The sequence below is a fragment of the Choloepus didactylus genome, chromosome 17 (genome assembly GCF_015220235.1).
Source record: "Choloepus didactylus isolate mChoDid1 chromosome 17, mChoDid1.pri, whole genome shotgun sequence".
NCBI lineage: Eukaryota > Metazoa > Chordata > Mammalia > Pilosa > Megalonychidae > Choloepus > Choloepus didactylus.
Genome location: NC_051323.1, coordinates 67881854 through 67901852, shown reverse-complemented (window position 1 = coordinate 67901852; position 19999 = coordinate 67881854). Strand labels below are relative to the sequence as shown.

The 19999-nt window shown below is 43.3% G+C and overlaps 1 long non-coding RNA gene across 1 annotated transcript; it reads left to right on the top strand.

The window, feature by feature from the left end:
• The first annotated feature begins 9437 nt into the window (after positions 1 to 9437).
• Positions 9438 to 15085, top strand: LOC119512451. The gene is made up of 3 exons (XR_005212383.1): positions 9438 to 9671; positions 10406 to 11565; positions 13318 to 15085. It is a non-coding gene; the product is annotated as an uncharacterized LOC119512451 (long non-coding RNA).
• Positions 15086 to 19999: the final 4914 nt, after the last annotated feature.

Here is a 19999-nt window from a genome sequence, read left to right as displayed (position 1 = left end):
GTAAGCAAATCAGGGCTTCCTGGCCAAAAGAAACAAGTGCATATTAGCAGCGCTTTTTGTTTCCACACCCTATCTTATATATCTTAGGCAGCAAAGCAAAACAAATTAAGAAAAGAAAGGAAGAAAAAACTCACGATGCTCTGATAATCCTAGCAAGCCATTGTTTCAGCTAAAGAAAAAGATATAACCCTGACAGCTGTCCCCAAAATAAAAGACCATTGTCATAAGCTCCCCTCCTTCATCAAACAACCAGAGAAAACCCCAACATGCCAAGTCACAATTGCAACAAGAATTTGATTCATTTTGGAGAGACACTGTTGCATGGTAGTTTGTCTAAATCCATGTATGTGCAAGTAGTCTTCAAATCAGGCATTGAAAAAAAGAGAGAAAGTGACCCCTCCCCTTTATGTGGCTGCATCAGATGTGAAAAGGCAAGGACCTAATCATTGCCAATCACCCCAGTTGGTCCCGAAGTGGGCTGTCCTCACCCCTGGGCATTCTGCTTCAGGACAGATCCAGCTGGAGAGGCAGGAGATGTTGATTAGCTCCCTGAAGCTAAAACCTGGCCGTACTGGGCCCCAGTTTTGTGGTTGTTTGGCTTGTTTCTAAGAAGGAAATTGCATCTTGAAGCATCACCTGAACAACTCAAATGTGCAGGTGGGAGCCCGCTTCCCTGCCTGGGTGTTGTCTCCCTAGCCAGCCCACTCCGGCCCCCTGAAGACGCCTGCTGACAACTGCATTAGAAGAAAGACCCAACCCTTGCACATTCCCTTATTCCTAAGGTTCAAGTATATGGGGGGGGGGGGGTGGCAGGATCATCATCTACCCAACTTTAATTTTGCCATCATTAACTTTAATTTTACTGGCAACAGAAAGCATTCATCTGGCTAGGTGACAACAAATAAATACATAAAAAGTTGCTTCTGAGCCATTTTATAATTTAAACTCATTGTAGGAGCCCCAAATGTAATATGGCCCTTTTACCTCTTTTCCAAGGTGGGAAGCATACAAAATTCCCATAGCTCATGGTTGCTATTGGTAAAAATAAAATAAGTAAATAAATAAAAAGCCTGAAGGAAAAGACTGAAATATTAAGGAGGTTTGTATTTGTTGGAATTCTTTAAGTTGCAAGAAACTGACAAACAGAAATGAGGAAAATTTAACTCATGAACTTGAGACTCCCAAGGGCATTCAGGTAGAGCAGGATCCAGGGAGATAGGGTCACAGGTCTCACTTGCTCCCTCTTCTTCTCTGACTCTGCTTCTCTCTGTAAGTCTTCATTTAGGCATTGTTCTTCCTTTCTTTCTCTTTTTTTTAATGAGAAAATAATTGTATACTTGCATTGCATGCCTCACAATCACTATAAAACTGAAGCAGGATAATAACATTTAAGATGGTTAACATATACAGGAAAACCAGATACAGAGGATAATTTTCAAACACAATATTGCTGCTTTTTTCCCTCCTCCTCCTCCAAAAAAAAAACAAAACAAAACAAACAAACAAACAAAAGTCATTTGGGTAAAGAGCAACACAAAATCAAAATTGGCAGCTCACTAAATGCTGAAAATTCAGGAAAGTGGTTCTGTAACTAAAACTGGATATAGTCACCATCTCTAACACTTACGCTATTTTTTGTTTTCAATACATGGTTTAATTAAATCCATCCTCTCATTGGAAAAAAATGTTTTTAATAATTTGTCTTCAGAGATAAGTCAACACTGGTGTAGTGTTCCTTTGTGCTTTGTATATATAGGTAGGTGTGGATGTGGATATATACGTGGACACTAAACTATTCTGCTCCTCTGTGGTTGTCTCGGGTTGGCAGCATGAATGGGGATAGAGACAGGGAAATTGCATCAAGTCCCCCCAAGTAAAACACAGCCTGGGAGATCTAAGATGGCAGCATAGAGAGGAGTGGAAGCTAGTTAGTCCCCCTGGAACAACTAATAAACAACCAGGAACAACTAGTAAATATCCAGAATAACTGCAGGGGGACAAACGAGACTGTCCACTCATCGTACACCAACCTGAATTGGGAGAAATGCCCGAGATCACAGCATAAAATCTGTAAGTAAAAACTGCAGATCCAAGCCGGGACTCCCCTCCCCCACTAGCCCAAGCTGCAAAGCCTCACAGTGCTAGAGAGAAGCTCTCTCCCAGCAAGTGAACATAGCTCAGCTGAGCTCCAATTGGGGTTTTAATTAACAAACGTGGACTCCTTGCTACAAGCTATGACACCCCAACAAGCAGACAGAGGCTTTGGGTGACGACTGACCTTGGAGAGCTGGGGGGGTTGCTGCAGACTGGCCCTGAAGGGGGCTTTCTGTCTCTATTTCAGCCATTTTCAGTTCCCAGTGCTCTGACCCAGACAAGGGTGGGAGATAGCACAGGCAGAGTTTATTCCAATGCTAATGATTTCTCCCTAGGGGGTTATCTTCCCTAAGAGGAAATGGCTGGGGCCCAGCTCTACTACCCACCTTCCATTCAGAACCAGACCCCAGAGCCTGGGGGAAAACAGCCACGGGCCACATCTCCTTACACCAGTCTGGAGCTACAGGCTGACAGGCACCACCTGCTGGGCAGAAAAGCACAGTGACCTGAGGCATCACAGGGTGTACCAATTTTCTAAGACACACCCTCAGGGAAACTGGATACTGCATATTTCTTTCTTCTGGGGCCTGAGCCCATTCTGGTCTGGGAAAACCTGATTGGGGTAACCAAGGAAACCATGCCTAGACAACAGAAAACTACAACCTATACTAAGAAAAACGAAGTTATGGCCCAGTCAAAGGAAAAACTTACACTTCAACTGAGATACAAGAATTGAAACAACTAATAATAAGTCAATTTAAAAAGTTTAGGGAAGATATGGCGAAAGAAATGAACCATATAATGGAAACACTGGGCGTACATAAGGTAGAATTTGAAAGTTCAAAAAACCAACTGGCAGAAGCTATGGAAATGAAAGGCACAACACAAGAGATGAAAGACACAATGGAGACATACAACAGCAGATCTCAAGAGGCAGAAGAAAACACTCAGGAACTAGAGAACAAGGCAACTGAAAGCCTACACACAAAAGAACAGATAAAGAAAAGAATGGAAAAATATAAGCAATGTCTCTGGGAACTTAAGGGCAACATGAAATGCAGAAATGTACATGTCATTGGTGTCCCAGAAGGAGATGAGAAGGGAAAAGGGGCAGAGGCAATAATAGGGGAATAATCAATGAAACTTTCGCAATTCTTATGAAAGACATAAAATTACAGATCCAAGAAGCGCAGTGTACCCCAAACAGAATAGATCTGAATAGGCCTACACCAAGACACTTAACAATCAGATTATCAAATGTCAAAGATAAAGAGAGAATCTTGAAAGCAGCAAGAGAAAAGCAATCCATCACATACAAAGGAAGCTTAATAAGACTATGTGCAGCTTTCTCAATAGAAACCATGGAGGCAAGAAGGAAGTGGGATGATATATTTAAGATACTGAAAGAGAAAAACCACCAACGAAGAATCCTATATCTGGCAAAACTATCCTTCAAATATGAGGCAGAGCTTAAAATATTCTCTGACAAACAGACAATGACAGAGTTTGTGAACAAGATACCTGCTCTACAGGAAACACTAAAGGAATACTGCAGACAGAAAGGAAAAGACAGGAGTGAGAGGTTTGGAAAACAATTTTGGGAGATAGTAGCACAGCAATGTAAGTACAATGAACAAAGATGACTGTGAGTATGGTTGAAAGAGGAAGGCTGGGACCATGTGGGACTACAGAACAAAGGATGAACAATAAAGACCGGGACTGTGTAACTCAGGGAAACCTAGGGTGCTCAATGATTGTAATAAAAGGTACAAATATGTTTTTACATGAGGTAGAACAAATGACTGTCAACATTGCAAGGTGTTAAAAATAGGGTGGGATTGGGAGGAAATACAATCAATGCAAACTAGAAACTATAATCAACAGAAACATTGTATTATGCTTCCTTTAATATAACATAGGCAATATACCAAAGCTAAATGCTTATGGGGGTTGGGGAATAGGGGAAGGGTGTGGGACTCCTGGCATTGGTAATGTTGTCTGACTCTTTATTCTACTTTAGGTTGATGCTATCTTTCCTTTTGTTGCCCTCTAGCTGTCAAGTTTTGTTTTGTTTTGTTTTTTGTTTCTCTCTTTCTCTTTTCTTTTTCTTTTGTCTCTCTGCCTTCTTTGACTCTTCCTCCTTCTTTGTGGAAGAAATGGAGAAGTCCTCATATATATAGCGGTGATGGTGCTGAATACATAAATATGTGACTAAACAGGGAACCGATTGTTTACTTAGGACAGAATGTATGGTGTGTGAACAAAACTGTCTTAAAAGAAATGGGTTGATGAAGAAACCCTGAAGGCACTATATTGCGTGAAATAAGACAGACACATAAAGGCAAATATTGCAGGGTATCACTGATATGAACTAATTATAATATGTAAACTCATAGATATGAAATACAAGTTACAAGGATATAGAATGAAGCTAAAGAATGGGGAGTGGTTGCTTATTATGTCCAACTAGGGTGAACGTAAATGTTTGGAAATGGACAGGGATGATGGTAGCATGTTGTGAGAATAACTAACAGCACTGAAAGGTGTGTGAATGAGGTGGAAAGGGTAAGCTCAGAGTCATGTATGTCACCAGAAAGAAAGTTGGAGGTTAAAAGATGAGAATGTATAAAACAGTGAATCTTGTGGTGGACAATGCCCATGATTAACTATACAAACATTAGAAATCTCTTTCATGAACTAGAACAAATGTATGCCACTATAACAAGAAGTTAATAATAGAGAGACATATAGGAAAAAAATACATACCTATTGCAAACTATATACTACAGTTAGCAGTATTTTAACATTCTTTCATCCACAGTAACAAATGTACTATAACAAAACTATGAATCAGTAAGGGAGGGAGGTGTGGTTAGGGGTATGGGAGGGTTTGAGTTTCCTTTTCTTGTCTTTATTTCTTGTCTGGAGTAATGAAAGTGTTCTAAAAATAGGAAAAAAAATTAATTGTGTTGGATGCACAGCTGTATGATGGGACCGTGGGCAATTGATTGCGCACTTTCTATCTTTGGATAGTTGTATGGTATGCGAACAATCTCAATTATATATATATAAACACAGTCCGGCCTCCTGCCACTGACAGACCCTGTTTCCCTAGTTTCTGGACGAGAAAGCCAAAGCATGTCAGTACTTAATCAGCTCCGGGGGGAAGTGAACACCTATAAACGCTGCAGAAAGGAATACTTTCAGGAAAGCTCTTAACTTCTACAGAATCTAAATGTTGGTTATAGTTGAGAGTAGTAATAAGCTGGCGTGTTATTTGGGGGTGGGGCCGGAGGCACCCCAAGCCTCGGAGGCACCCCATGTTTTCTCATAAGCAGGGGTGCGTTTCTGCCGGGCTCTGGCCCATCTTCAGAAAGGTCCAGGAGTTCATCTGGGATCCCAGAGCCCAGCCCAGAGCTGGGTACAAAGCAGGGGCCTGGTGTTTCTTGAATGAATAAAAACCTAAAGAATTCAGTGAAAATCTGGCTCTTCTGAGGGAACTGTAGTTTATATCTTAGTAGAATTCAAATAGGATTATTACTGAGTGGGGCAAGGAAATGAGCAGCTGTCATCCAGAAGGCAGCCTGGGGGGTGTGAGGGGACCAGCAAAAGTTACAGATGTAGGGGCCACAGTTAAACAGCTTTGTGACGATGGACGGTCATAGAAGCTTGTCGAATGGACCAACGGATCCCAGCTGTAAAATTGTATGCTATCCCTCCAGCAATAAGTGCTTCTGGGTCAATCAACTATAGTCAAAGGCCAGTTTGTCTGCCTCAGAAGCTTTTCGCCTAATTGTGCATATCCTCCTAAGCTTTCCTTTGGTGGTAAATTCTCTTCTCCAATGTAGGTTTAATGTGGGTTCACAGTTTCCTTCAAAACAAAACAAAAAACTTAAGTCAGGGGGGCTATTAGCTCACATCATCACTATGGTATCAACCAGATTCTTGAGTCTAGGAAACACAGAGCACGTTTTATTTTTGTGCACAGCCCATGGATCACTCTGCTCTCCAGCCACGCTCGGTGAGGCTGTGCCCTGGGACACGTGAGCTGCTGTCTCGGCTGTTCTCGACATGTGCCGGCCTGGGTGACACCTCCTTACTGTTCAGTCTTCATCCCTGGCATCCAGAACCCCAGGCTGGAAAGCATCAAGCAAAGGCAATCTTCTTTCCTGAGTGCTCCCATTTCACCAACTAGGACTTCCAATATATCAAGGATCCCATTTTCCTGGAAACGTCTGTATCCATGCCAACAGCCCCCACTCGAAAACAAATACCTTGCAGCACGGGCTCTTACTAGTTTTGTGTCCCAGGGGCGAGCACATTTTGTTGAATATTCTTTCAGATATTCAGAAGACTAAAATACATAATGGTGGTACAAACTGTCCATGTGCTCAATTGGCAGTTTTAAAGGACCCATTTTTACTTTGCACCCACCACTTGCCTGTGAATAAACTGTCCCCCAAAGTCGACACTAGTCTAGTAAAAGAAGCAAAAACAAGGTACATAACATCTAGATACAAATTCTATGGCGCTGCTGCTTGCCTGAATACCTCATTAGAGCTTATGACATATCAATATGAAAAGAAAAATGAATTCTAGCAAGGTCTAACTTCATTATTGCATTTTAAGATCAGTTTTAAAGCAAAGGGGTGGGGGGTTCCTGGTTAGTTTTTCTCTCGTGGCCAGAATTGAACATTTTTCTCCTCCAGAAATTTAGGGCATCCAATTATTGAATACTCTTATTGTATTGCTTTAAATGACAGAAAAAGTAAAGCTGGTGTGCTGGTTTGAATGTATTATGTCCCCCAGAAAAAGCCATATTCTTCGATGCAATCTTGTAGGGCAGACATATTGGTGGGGATTAAGTTGGAAGGTTTGGATTGGGTTGTTTGCATGGAAATGTGCCCCACCCAACTTTAGGTGGTAACTCTGATGAGATATTTCCATGGAGGCGTGACCCCACTCATTCAGGATGGGCCTTGATCAGTGGAGCCATATAAATGAGCTGACGGGCAGAGGGAACTCAGTGCAGCTGTGAGTGACATTTTGAAGAGGAGCTACAGACAAGAGGGACACTTTGAAGAAAGCACAGGAACTGCAGATGAGAGACCATTTGAAGACAGCCATTGAAAGCAGACTCTTGCTCCGGAGAAGCTGAGAGAGGACAAATATCCCAAGTGCAACTAAGAGTGACATTTTGGAGGAACTGCAGCCTAGAGAGGAATGTCCTGGGAGAAAGCCATTCTGAAACCAGAACTTTGAAGCAGATGCCAGCCACGTGCCTTCCCAGCTAACAGAGGTTTTCCAGACGCCATTGGCCATCCTCCAGTGAAGGTACCCGATTGCTGACGTGTTACCTTGGACACTTTATGGCCTTAAGACTGTAACTGTGTAACCAAATAAAACCCCTTTTATAAAAGCCAATCCATCTCTGGTGTTTTGCATTCCAGCAGCATTAGCAAACTGGACCAGCTGGCATCCTCCATACTATACTAATACTACACTATTTGAATACAAAGCATGAGAATCAATATGATGCTTTCCTACATGTCAAGTTACAAAACTGCTCAAAACTTTGCAACCATGACTCATACAAATACCATGTTCGGTCAATTTAATATTACTGCATCAGCTCAGTGTCTTTTGTATTCCTTTTCATAAAAAAAAAACTTCTCAATCACTCCTGAAGCTGACACATAGCTTTGGAGGAAATAACTATATACCTACGTCCCATGATCATTCTGGAATTTGAATCCTCGCACACACATTCTCACACGTGAACATACACACTTTAGACAAACACACAAAAGTGTATACACACACACACACACACACACACACACACCATCTTTAGGATTTGTAGCTGATTCTAAGCCTGCACTTAAATTTCCAGGCTATATTTTTCTCTGCATCATCCTGAAAAACACTGGTTGCTCAGCAAAACTATCTCTTACTTCCTTATTTTCCTACTCTCTCTTCTTCCCTTCTTCTCTCTCTACCTTCATGACCTTTCTTTAATCTTCCTTTTCTCAATCATCCTAAATCTTTTATCATTCTTCCTACTAACTCTAAGGCCTACTTTATAATATAAAATATAATTATAAACACTTCTGCATTTCTTGTCATCTAACTCTCTAAGGCAGATTTGCCTTCTTTTCAATTATTGCCATTCAAAACATATCCCTACCATCTTGAACCAAGCTGTTGAACGTGTACAGATTTTTTACATATATATTTCCCAATCCCATCATAAAAATAGTTGTTGCCCACTAAATACAGTTTTCATATGAAGAAACATAATTATGAAAATGTGTTCTCATAAATGGCAGATTAGTCAATATTATAAGCAGACAAGATCCTACAGCTAAAATTATCTATTTGATTTGGCTTTCTGCCCTTTTCTCAACCTCCTAATGTGGAAGAGATTGTATGCAACATGAACAAATATTGTCTTAAAAATAAGCATTTCATGCATTACAGTCATTAATTGTTCCCAGTTAAAAACAATCAAATGTTAAGAGAGACGGAATCATAACTGCCTCCTCTGGGCAGATACGGAGAGAAACATCAATCATTTTATGGCTGCTGGAGTTGATGGAGTTAACCCAACAGCTCTGATGTCGCAAGTGGGGGGTGGGAAACAGGTGCAGAAAAATAGCCTATTGCCACGTAGACTGCATTGGCCTGGGCCCTCCTCTCTCTAGGTGACCCCATCTCCACCACCTCTTCTTCCACATCACCCACTGAGGCTGGTCTCAGTTCTATCTATAGCAGCCATGTTGATTGGCTTGTGACTTCTTTGTCCTTATTCATCAATTGTGGATTGGTCCAAAACCAGACAGAGAGAAAATCCTTTCTTGTTTGACTCTCGGTGTCAGAGTTTGATGGTATAAATACTGTGAGTATTCTTCTGAAACTTCTTGTCAACATCTTTGAGGTTTGGCCATGTTGACACATGTAGTCCTAATGCATTCCTTTTTAACTGCAGGGGATACACCACAATTTGTCTAACCTATTCATGGATACATTTAGTCTGCTTCCAAATTTGCCCTGGCAAATTTGAATAGCACATCAATAAATATTTGTGTACATGCACCCTTGTTCACATATGGAAGAATTTATTTAGGCTCTGCCTAGGACAGTTTACTTTGCTAGCTACAGCCAAATGCTTTCTACAGAGATTTTACCAATTTATAGTATCATCAACAAGGCAGAATAGTTCCCATTACCGGTGACTTCACCAATGTTGTCAGACTCTTCAAAATTTCCTAATCCAATTAAGCAATATCTTGTTGTTTAACTGCATTTCCTGGACTACTAGTGAAGCTTAGATCTTCTATAGCTCTTGATCATTTGATTTTCTGTTTTGTGAATTGCCTGTTCACATTATTTTCCTATTTTTCCAGTTGTTTTAGTTTGCTGAAACTGCAGAAATGCAATCTACCAGAAATGGGCTGGATTTTAACAAAAGCCTTATACTTCTGAGGCCATGAAAATGTCCAAATCTCAGCATCGTCGAGACGATACCTTTTCCCTGAAGACAGGCTGCTGGTGATCTGGGACTCCTCTGTCACAAGGTCAGGCACATGGAGGCATCTGCTGGTTTGTCCCTTCTCTCCTGGGTTTCTTTGCTTCCAGCTTCTGGCTGCCCCATCTGTGGCTTTCTTTTTCTCTGCTTCTGTGTCATTCTCTCTCAGCTTCTGGTGTTTTTTCTGTCTTCTCTGTCTTTTTCTCTGGATTTCATTCTCTTATAAAGGACTCCAGTAAGAGGATTAAGACCCACCCTGAACGAGGTGGGTCACATCTCAACTTAAATTAAGATCCTTCTCACCAAAAGATCCTATTTACAATAGTCCACACCCACGGGAATGGATCAGCTTTAAGAACATGCTTTTCTGGGGTAAGTACAGCTTCAACCCATCACACCAGCTGTTGTCTTTTTCTCATTGATACTGACAAGTTCTTTTCATATTTCAGATATGTTATCCTCTGTTATTAAGTGCAAATATCTCCTTTTGGCCTGTGGCCTATATTTTCCATTTTTATATGTCTTTTATAGTAAAGAAGTTTTCATTTTAAGATAGTTCAATTTATCAAGGTGCCTCATTTAGAAATCTTTCATCTGATCAGTTTCAATATAAAAATAGGACTTGGGGGGATCCTTCTTTATGAAAACCTACTTTTCCCTTTGATGACTTCATTAATATGAATAACACCTTTCATTGTGTATCCTCTGTCAGCTATTAAATGTGCATTAAATCTAATTTTCACAACAAAATGGTAATGTATGTAATGTAATTCCCCATTGCAGATGAGGAAACCAAGGCTTGACTAGCTGAATAACTTGCCCAAGATCACAAAGCAGGTAAATTATGGACCCAGACGGCAGACACGAGTCTCTGGGGCTTGAATATCTGGGTCCTTCTCATTTATAAACTTCCCATATCGTGTCTGAGGAGCTGCTCTCCCTTTACAGGCTGCTCCAATCCATCCCCCCACATCTGTCTTTGATATGGCCATTTTCTCCATCCCTTCCATCTCCTTTCTTTCCCCTGCTCTGATTCATAGACATGTAGGGTCAGAGTTTGGTGAGCAGTAGGGGAAGGGAAACCATTTCTAAGGTTGTGAAACCAGGAAGAAAAGTGGATCTCCTCTGACATTCAAGGAATCTAACTCCTGTGCTGGCTCTGCTGATATAACATGGTGTGGGGTGCTGAGCTTGTCACCAACCTTCTGTTGTTCCTCACCTGAACCTCTGTGGAAAAGGTTGGTGAGGGATGCCAAGCAGGAGTTTTCCTCTTGTCCCAGGAACGCAGCTAAGGCCCAAGGCTGAGCAGAGAATAGACTTAGTTCCCCATATCCCTGCAGCCAGCTCCAGGCAAAGGCTCATGGGGAGGCCATTCCAGAGGAACTGGTCCTACCCCTGCACCGCCCCCAGCACCCCGCACCCCAACCCACAGCCATTGGGGAGAGATCATGGGTCACCATTGTGGGAGTGATTCATTCCCAAAAAGAGCCTATGTCTTCTCCACTCTCCCATTGGGAGGGAGTTCCCAAGAGAGTTATTCCTAAAACTAATTGTGCCAGCAAGAATGAGGGACTGGATCTCAATTCTGGCTGGGCATCTGCTTTGCCAGCAGACTTACTAAATTGTGTCTGTGCCTCTGACTAAAAGAAAAAATTGAATCGAGACGAGGTGGCTTGGTGGGGAACTCCAGAGGGAGAGGGGGTTAGGACGCATGTGCTCACACCACCAAAGTTTCATGTTTCTGAGAAGTAAGGAAGAGGCTTCTGCATCTGTCTGCAGACCTGGGCGTAGACCATGGCTGGAAGCTGGGACTGGGAGCTCCTGACTTGGAAGGAACCACAACAGGTGCCAGGAAGCCTGGACATCAGGGGCATGTGGCCCGAGGCCACCGCTGGCTCCACTTGAAAGTACAGCCAGAACTTTCCAAGGACCACCACTGCCAGGTATGAGCTCCTTGTAAGTAGGGCACGATGATGTCATCATCCATCCACCTGAAGCCCGTAAGCAATGAGCTAGGACAGCAGTCGTGGTGCCTCAGAGTGGGGGCTGCCACCATGGCCAGTCAAGAATGGAGATGTCTTTCTGTTCCACGTCTCACTGCTCAACCACAGTAGGAAAGAGGGAGGAAGACTAGGCCTGAGGGAGCATCCCACACCCAACTTCACTCCACCTGGGGGCCCTCAGCTCAGGTCTCCCCTAGGAGAGGAAGAGGAGAAGAGCTTTGGATCAGATGAGAGACTGAAGTTTCAAATGGACCAGAGCTGAGTTCTATAAACTCCAAATCACTCTTCGAAGCACCAAAAGTGATTGCAGAGCTATAGAATCTAGCTGAAATATCTTCAAGGTAGCTTCCACCTGGTGGGAGAGGGGGCTCAGCACCGGGGAAAAGGAAAATCAAAACACCCTTTCATGTTTGTACCTCTAGGCATTGAGATCAGTCCATACTTTTGTCTTCCTCTGGCCACAACCGACCGACATATGAGGCAGTTGTTAGGATAAAGTGAGAGTTCATTTTACGCTTTCCTGTCTTCATGGCATATCTCTAGGAAAGTGCACATCACACGCTTACCAATGCAATCATATAAGTAGCCCAAGGCTGTGCAGTGTGCTTTTAACGGGTCATTTTTGTGAGGCAAGGAGAAGGAACTTAGAAGTGTGCCAGCCAGTTCTTGGCCATGTGTTTTTGTGTTATGGCTTTCTGTCAAATCAAGGCTACGCATGCTTTTTAGAATACCTTCAGAAACAGGAGGAAAGAAACACCAGGGCTCCCCTTGCTGGGCACTTGGGTGATGGAAAGCGATGCTGGGGCCCCTCCGCCCTCATCCGGTTTAGGGGTGTGTGAAACCCCCGCCCCCATCTGGGTCTGGCTGGCTGTAATGTCACGGGAGATCGCTGGGGTTTTTAAGCCCTGTGCTTGCTATTGAGGTTAGACTAGTGGGCACAAAATATAAGAAGCCTGGGTGGGAGTGACTAAGGAAATAAATTCAATTCCAGTCACCCTCCTGGGAAAGCGGGCAACATTCCCAGCAGGGTGGGCAGAGGCTCAGGCAGTGGGGGACCCTGTGGTGGTGGGTGGTGGGGGGTGGGACTTTCCTGGGGGCTGATGGGGGAGACAGACAGCATCCGGAGGATGAGCCCCCAGATTCCCCCCTCATTAGCCAAGCAGATCTGTCTCCCACTCCCTGCACCACCACCGCCTCCCCTGTTCCCCACAGACAGCCTGGGGGACACCCCCCCTCCCAAGCATGCTCTTTGTGTTCATTATAGGCTGGTTTCTCCTAGGTAATGTTTTCCCCAGGATGCAAGGAGAAATCACTCTAAATTATATTTCTGCACACTCCAAAACGACCTCCACAATGGACACCTCTGGTGAAGCATTTAGGGTTGGGTTTAACTGAAACCAAGCAGCTTGGCAGGGAACAAAACTCTGTTCTGAACTCCCAGGCGGCCCTGGAGGCAGCACCTCCCCAGGCTGGGGCCGGACTGCAGGGGGAACCGGACCCCAGACCCAGAGCCTCTGTGGGGCCAGCAGGGCAGCTGCATCGCCGCCGTCTCTGCATTTAGGGAGGTCACATCAGGCACGAAACAGGAATTTGGGGCCACAGCCCCTTGTGGACACTGTTGCGTTTATACATGTATGTAAAATAAGCCACCGGCCAGATGATTCTCTCTTCCCTGATTTTCTTTTTCCTTAGCTCTTTGTGCTCTGCGTCTCCTCAACACCCATCGCTGCTCCCCTTCCTTTCCTCGTTGCTGCCTCATCCACCCACTCGATGGAGGGTGACACGAGGGCAGAGACCACTGCTTTGCTCACCTTTCCGTCTACCTGGGAGGCCAACATGCTACCTGAATGCGTGGTGGGCGACAACAGTAACTCAAGGAGAGGTGGGTTGGAGGCACTTGACACAGTATTGCTGAATGACTGCATGGTGCACCCTCGTCTCCTCCTGGGGTGCTACAATGGCTGACTCTCACCTTTGGTTTGGAAGGTGAAGGCTAGAGGAGGTGTGGGGGGTGTGTGTGTGTGTGTGTGTGTGTGTGTGTGTGTGTGTGTGTGCACAGCCATGCAGGGTTGTGGCTGCAGGATCGCCAGCTGCCCTTTCACAGAGGTGGGGTTCCCAGGACCCCAAGTTAAGCCTTTTGGATTCCCTGTGTCAGGCCACACCCTTGAGAGGTGGGACAGGTGCAGCCCAGGGAGGGACGCCCACCCGGTGCCGGCTGCCCACCTGACTCCTGGCACCCATGCTGGTCTGGAGGGACATCTGGTGTGCAGCAGCTGACAGAAATCTGCCACCCATTTGATATCATTTGAGATTTGTCCTTCAAAGCCCAAGCTCAGAGAACAGATACAAGTAAAATCATATCAGGACATCCTTTGCTCGGAAGCCGTGGTGCAGATTTACAAATCAAGCTGGGACAGGTGAGAGGCCGTGAGCAAATTGCAGACCTGCTCCGGCCCTCATGTGGGAAAACTGCTGAGGTGGCACCCGCTGTGCCCAGGCTCCTTGGCTCTGCGATAAGGCACTGGCCTGTCCTCCTGGCCACACATATTGCCTATTGTAAGGTGGATGCTTTATTTTCACACAGAAGAAGGTAGACCGAGCCTCTCTGTCATTCAGTTGGTCAGAAAACTTTGAGGCAGGTTGAGTTTGGAAGCTAACTGGTGTCACTTAGAGCAGAAAAACTGGAAAACTGGGATGCAAATAGATTTTCAGGCATGGAAGTCAGGAGTAAACTTCCTGTGAACTGCCACCACCCCCACCCAATAAAGTCTTTATTTGTTGTTTATTTATTTCAAGAAACAGATATTGAGTGTCCACTGGGTCTCAAGCCTCTCTTGTAGAAACTTTTTGTACTGCCCTGTCAACTGGGATATGTGAAATGAAATCAGAGAGGATGACATCAGAGCAGGGCCAGGGACACCCTAAAACCCCCAACTTACTCTTCATTTAGGGGATCTCAACCTCCTCATAGAGGAGTGACTCTCTATTTCAGCTTGCTGAACTCAAATGCCTAACCCACCCTCTCTCTCTTGTGCTAAACACAAAAGACCCCAAATGTAATACTGGCTTTTTTTACCTTGGGTGGGGTGGGCTAAGGAGAAAGAACCCCAGTGAGGGTCTGTGCTTGCTGTTCTCTGAGTAACTTACCCTACTAGGGTGGTGTCCACGAAACGGTAGATGTTTCTGCCTTTCTGTCTGGAGCTGTGGGCTCTTCCTCACCCCGGCCAAGTTTTAGGATGACCCTAACTGGATGGAACGAGCAACGAGGCCCCGACCTGCAGGAACACCAGCTACCGTGACTCAGTCCCTGTCGAGAACATCCCTGCTCCGAGTTGCTGGCAGCGGAGCACATGGGACCTGATAAGGGCACAAGACACGGAACCAGCCCGTGAATTAGGTCATCATGCCTGGAACTGAGAACTGTTCCACTGGGCCCTTGAAGAACAAAACTACCCACCTTCCTCCCACCCCGTCTTCTTTTTTTTTAAATGCAATTTTATTGAGATATAATCACATAACATAGAATCATACAAAGTGTACAATCAGTTGTTCACAGTATCATCATATATTTGTGTTTTCATCACCACAAACTTTGAACATTTTCATTACTCCAAAAAATAAAATGAAAATCAACATAAAAAGAACATGCAACACATCCCATTCCCCTCTTCCCCCTAATGTTCATTTACTTTTTAAAATACAGTTTAATTGAGATATATTCACACATCCTACAGTCATCCACAGTGTACAATCAATTATTCACAGCACCATCATACATTTGTGCATTCATCACCAGAATCAATTTTTGAACATTTTCCTTACTCCAAAATAAAAATAAAAGCAAAAAAGAACACCTAAATCTTTCCATCTCCTCCATTCCACTCTATTCTTCATCTAATTTTTGTCCCCATTTTCCCACTCATCTGTCCATACACTGGATAAAGGGAGTGAGAGCCACAAGGTTTTCACAGTCACACAGTCACACTGTGCAAGCTACATAGTTATACAATCATCTTCAAGAATCAAGGTCACTGGGTTGCAATTTGACAGTTTCAGGTATTTCCCTCTAGCCACTCCAACACACCAAAGACTAAAAGGTGACATCTATATAGCACATAAGAATACCCTCCACAGTGACCTCTCAACTCCATCTGAAATCGTCTCAGCCACTAGAACCTTATTTTGTTTCATCTCTTTTCCCCCTTTTGGTCAAGAAGATCCTCTCAATCCCACAGTGCTGGGTCCAGGCTCATCTCCAGGAGTCATTTCCTGTGTTGCCCAGGGGGATTTGCACCCCTGGGTGTCATGTCTCACGTAGGGTGGAGGGCAGTGAGTTCACCTGCCGAGTGGGTTTAAGGAGAGGGGTCACACCTGAGCAACAAAGAGGCTTTCTGGGTCACCCCCTCTTCTTGATCATTTTTTGAACCTTACACAAATATACAGAACAAGAAATGTCCCATGGTGATTACCAAACTAGGAACTCAAACATGAGCCTGAAATTCTTCACTGGGCACCCGAGAATATTTCACTTACTGGCACCTTTAACCAACACTGATGGGAGTTACAATGCATGCAAGCTTTCTGGAGGGGGTTTGGAAGTGTGCACCGAATGTCGCAACCTGGAATTTCCAGTTCCAGTGATTTATCCAAGGGGAATTATGAATGCACCATGTTTGCAAATGTAACACATTGGAAACAACCTAAATAGCCATAAATTGAGGATTGGTTGAATAAATTATAATACATCTATCCAGTGGAATGCCAAACGTCCATTAAAAATGATGAAGTTCTCCACACCTGGGCTATTGCTGATTTTCCTGCAAACATTGAGGACTGCCAATTTAGTGGGCTGAGACCTCGATCTGGGGGCCTTCCCCTGTGAGGCTAGTTGCTACAAGGGAGAGGCTAAGCCCACTTATAATTGTGCCTTGGAGTCCCCCCCAGAGACCCTCTTTTTGCTCAGATGTGGCCCCCTCTCTCACTAAGCCCACTTGGCAGGTGAACTCACTGCCCTCCACCCTATGTGGGACGTGACTCCCAGGGGTGTGAATCTCCCTGGCAATGCGAGAAATGACTCCTGGGGATGAGCCTGGACCCAGCACTGTGGGATTGAAAGGATCTTCTTGATCAAAAGGGGGAAAAGAGATGAACCAAAGTAGGGTTCCAGTGGCTGAGAGATTACAAATGGAGTCGAGAGGTCACTCTGGAGGGTATTCCTATGCACTATATACATATCACTTTTTAGTCTTTGGTGCGTTGGAGTGGCTGGAGAGAAATACCTGAAGCTGTCAAACTGCTACCCAGTGACCTTGATTCTTGAAGACGATTGTATAGCTATGTAGCTTGCATAGTGTGACTGTGTGACTGTGAAAACCTTGTGGCTCTCACTCCCTTTATCCAGTGTATGGACAGATGAGTGGAAAAATGGGGACAAAAATTATATGAAGAATAGAGTGGGATGGAGGGGATGGAAAGATTTAGGTGTTCTTTTTTGCTTTTATTTTTATTTTGGAGTAAGGAAAAGTTTCAAAAATTGGTTCTGGTGATGAACACAGAACTGTATGATGGTGCTGTGAATAATTAATTGTACACTGTGAATGACTGTAGGGTGTGTGAATATATCTCAGTTAAACTGCATTTAAAAAAAAAGTAAATGAACAATGGGGTGAGGAAGGGAGTGGGATGTTTTGGATATTCTTTTTTATTTTAATTTTCATTTTATTTCTTGGAGTAATGAAAATGTTCAAAGTTTGATTGTGGTGATGAAAGCACAACTATGTGGTGATACTGTGAAAAACTGTATACTTTGAATGATTGTATGTTACGTGGTTATATCACAATAAAATTGCATAAAAATGATGAAGTTCTGTTTTTTTGGTCCATAATGATGTTCATGGCATATTGGCATATTGATATATTGATATACACACATGCAAAATCTGAGGACAATTAGGTATGAACTGTGAGATCAAATCTATATAAAAATGTATTTATACACCAAAAGTCTAATGAATATATTTTTACAATTTCTTGCTTTTATGAATTTTTGCAATGAGATAATAATTGGTCTGTGGGAGTTGTATATATTTTGAAGACAAAACTAAACAAACAAACAAAAAAGACTCTAGCATCATCTTGCTTTTCAGAATACTCAGGCAGAATGCCTGGTTGTACAGGTGAACTTGCACAACAGTTTTTTTGTTGTTGTTGTTCTAAATTTTTTTTAACTACTTTATTTTTAAACCATTTTTAGGAAAAATTTCAAACATACAAAAACAGAGAAAATAGTACAATTAACCCCATGAAAGGCCAATCTTGTTTCATCAATACTTCCATGTACCCTACCTCTTCCTGCACTGGATTATTTTGAAGCGATTCTCAGACATCATAGTATTTCACCCATAAATATGATGGCATATAACCTCTAAAATTAAAGAAGTCTTTGGAAACATAATGCTGTCATTATCATAACTAAAACCTTGATAATACTACAATGCCACAAAGTATCCAGTCAGCGACAAGTTTCCCCAGGACCAGTTCTTACAGCTATGAACCTGGGTGGATTATCTAATTTCTTATACTCTTCATTTCTTCATTTTTAAAATGAAGAAAGTGAAGGGTAATTGAGAGTTTTAAATGAGATACTGTATGTAAAAATCTAGCATAGAGCCTTGCACATTGTAAACATCCCTAGCTAGCACCATTCTTGGATGATCTGCGATGCTGCACAATTTTTCATTCACTAGGCATTTGTGCCAATTAGACATTATTTTGTAATTTTCTTGTTCATATCCTTTGATCTTTTTTCTAGTGGACATTTAAGGACATCAACTCTTTACCTGTCATATTTATTGCCCATATTTTTTTAGTTTGTACACTTTTTAATTTTATCTATGATTTTTGGATTACAGTTTGTACATAGTAAAACATGTCAATCTTGCCTTCCTTGTGCTCTAACCTAATGCAGTGTTCAACTATACTTTCTAGTGTTTTTATGGTTTCGTGTTTTCTTAAAAAGTTAGTTCATTAAAAAATCATTTGAGAGTTACTCTTCAAATGAGCCCCATAAGGTATTATTTCATTGAAAAAACAAAACTGTAATCACTTCCTAAGTTCATGAGCCTACTTTTTTTTTTATAATCAGGGTGTTTTTTTCCCCTTAAAGTAGAACCATTTTATAAATTAACTCAGTTATGTAAGGTAACTTTGATTCTTGCCATATTCATTGTAATATAAATAACCAGTTTTTGTCTAGGTCTTAAAGTGCTTTTTCATCGCAATTAATCCTTCAAGCACCCTTCCACGTAAGTACATTCTCACCTGGATTCTACAAACAGACCACCATGACCCAGAGGGATTAACATACCTTGAACCCCAAGTTCTCTGACTCCAAAGCCTCCATGCCATGCCCCCTTTTCTCATCTTCCAAGAGGAAACCCTCAGAGTGCCTTCCTCATAGAACTGATCATGAATCAGTGCCTGTCAAGGATACAAAGCATACTTTGCACGTTGTAACTGCTCAATAAACGTCAGCATCATCATCTTCGGTACAGTAATAAAAATAATAAGTGCAAAACACTAACCAACATAAGTGCACTCATTATATAATAATAATAAGAGAATTTATTGATTGAGGTCTGACTGGGCGCCAACAAGCATTTTGCTTATGACTTACCCTACGAAGCAGATACTTTTATTATCCCCTTTTTACAGATGAAGAAACTGAGGCACGGAGTGTTTCAGCAGCTTGCCTGAGGGGGTAAGAATTAGCTCGATGAGTCAACAGCGGGGTGGTGACGTGAGTCCAGCTTTGGAACCGCTGTGCCGAGAGCCCTCTCTTGCGGCTCCTGAAGGAGGGTCTGCAACTTCCAACTGTTGACAGCTTGACGCAGTCTGGATCAGTCACCCACGGATTACACAGGGACAAAGTTAGAAAACGGCACTAGCTCAGCCTCGCCCAGAGCCTAAGAGGGGAGTTATTCTTGGCCTCAAGTTGGAGACCCCCGAGAGGCTGGCGTGGGGACCCCCCCTCCCAGCCTGTGGGGATCCCGTCCGGCCGCCTCGGGAGGGCCAGGGCAGGGGAGCTTCCCGCCGCCACCACCGGGGGGCGCAGGGAGGCCGCGGCCGGCAGCGCAGCGAAGGCGTGAACTTCAGGGTCTCGTGTGTTTCTCCAGGAGGAAATGCTTTCCCCCTTCTCAAGGCTCTTCACCCAAGGCCACTTTCGTCACACAGACAGGAAATTATGCTCATTTCCAGCTTTGCTGTTAGGAAGATCTCACTTACCCTGTGGCCATTTAAAACAACAAAGCTAATTGGCCTGGAAGTCAGATAATTGAAAAATTGGATAATTGGAGATTGAAGCAAGTCATGATTG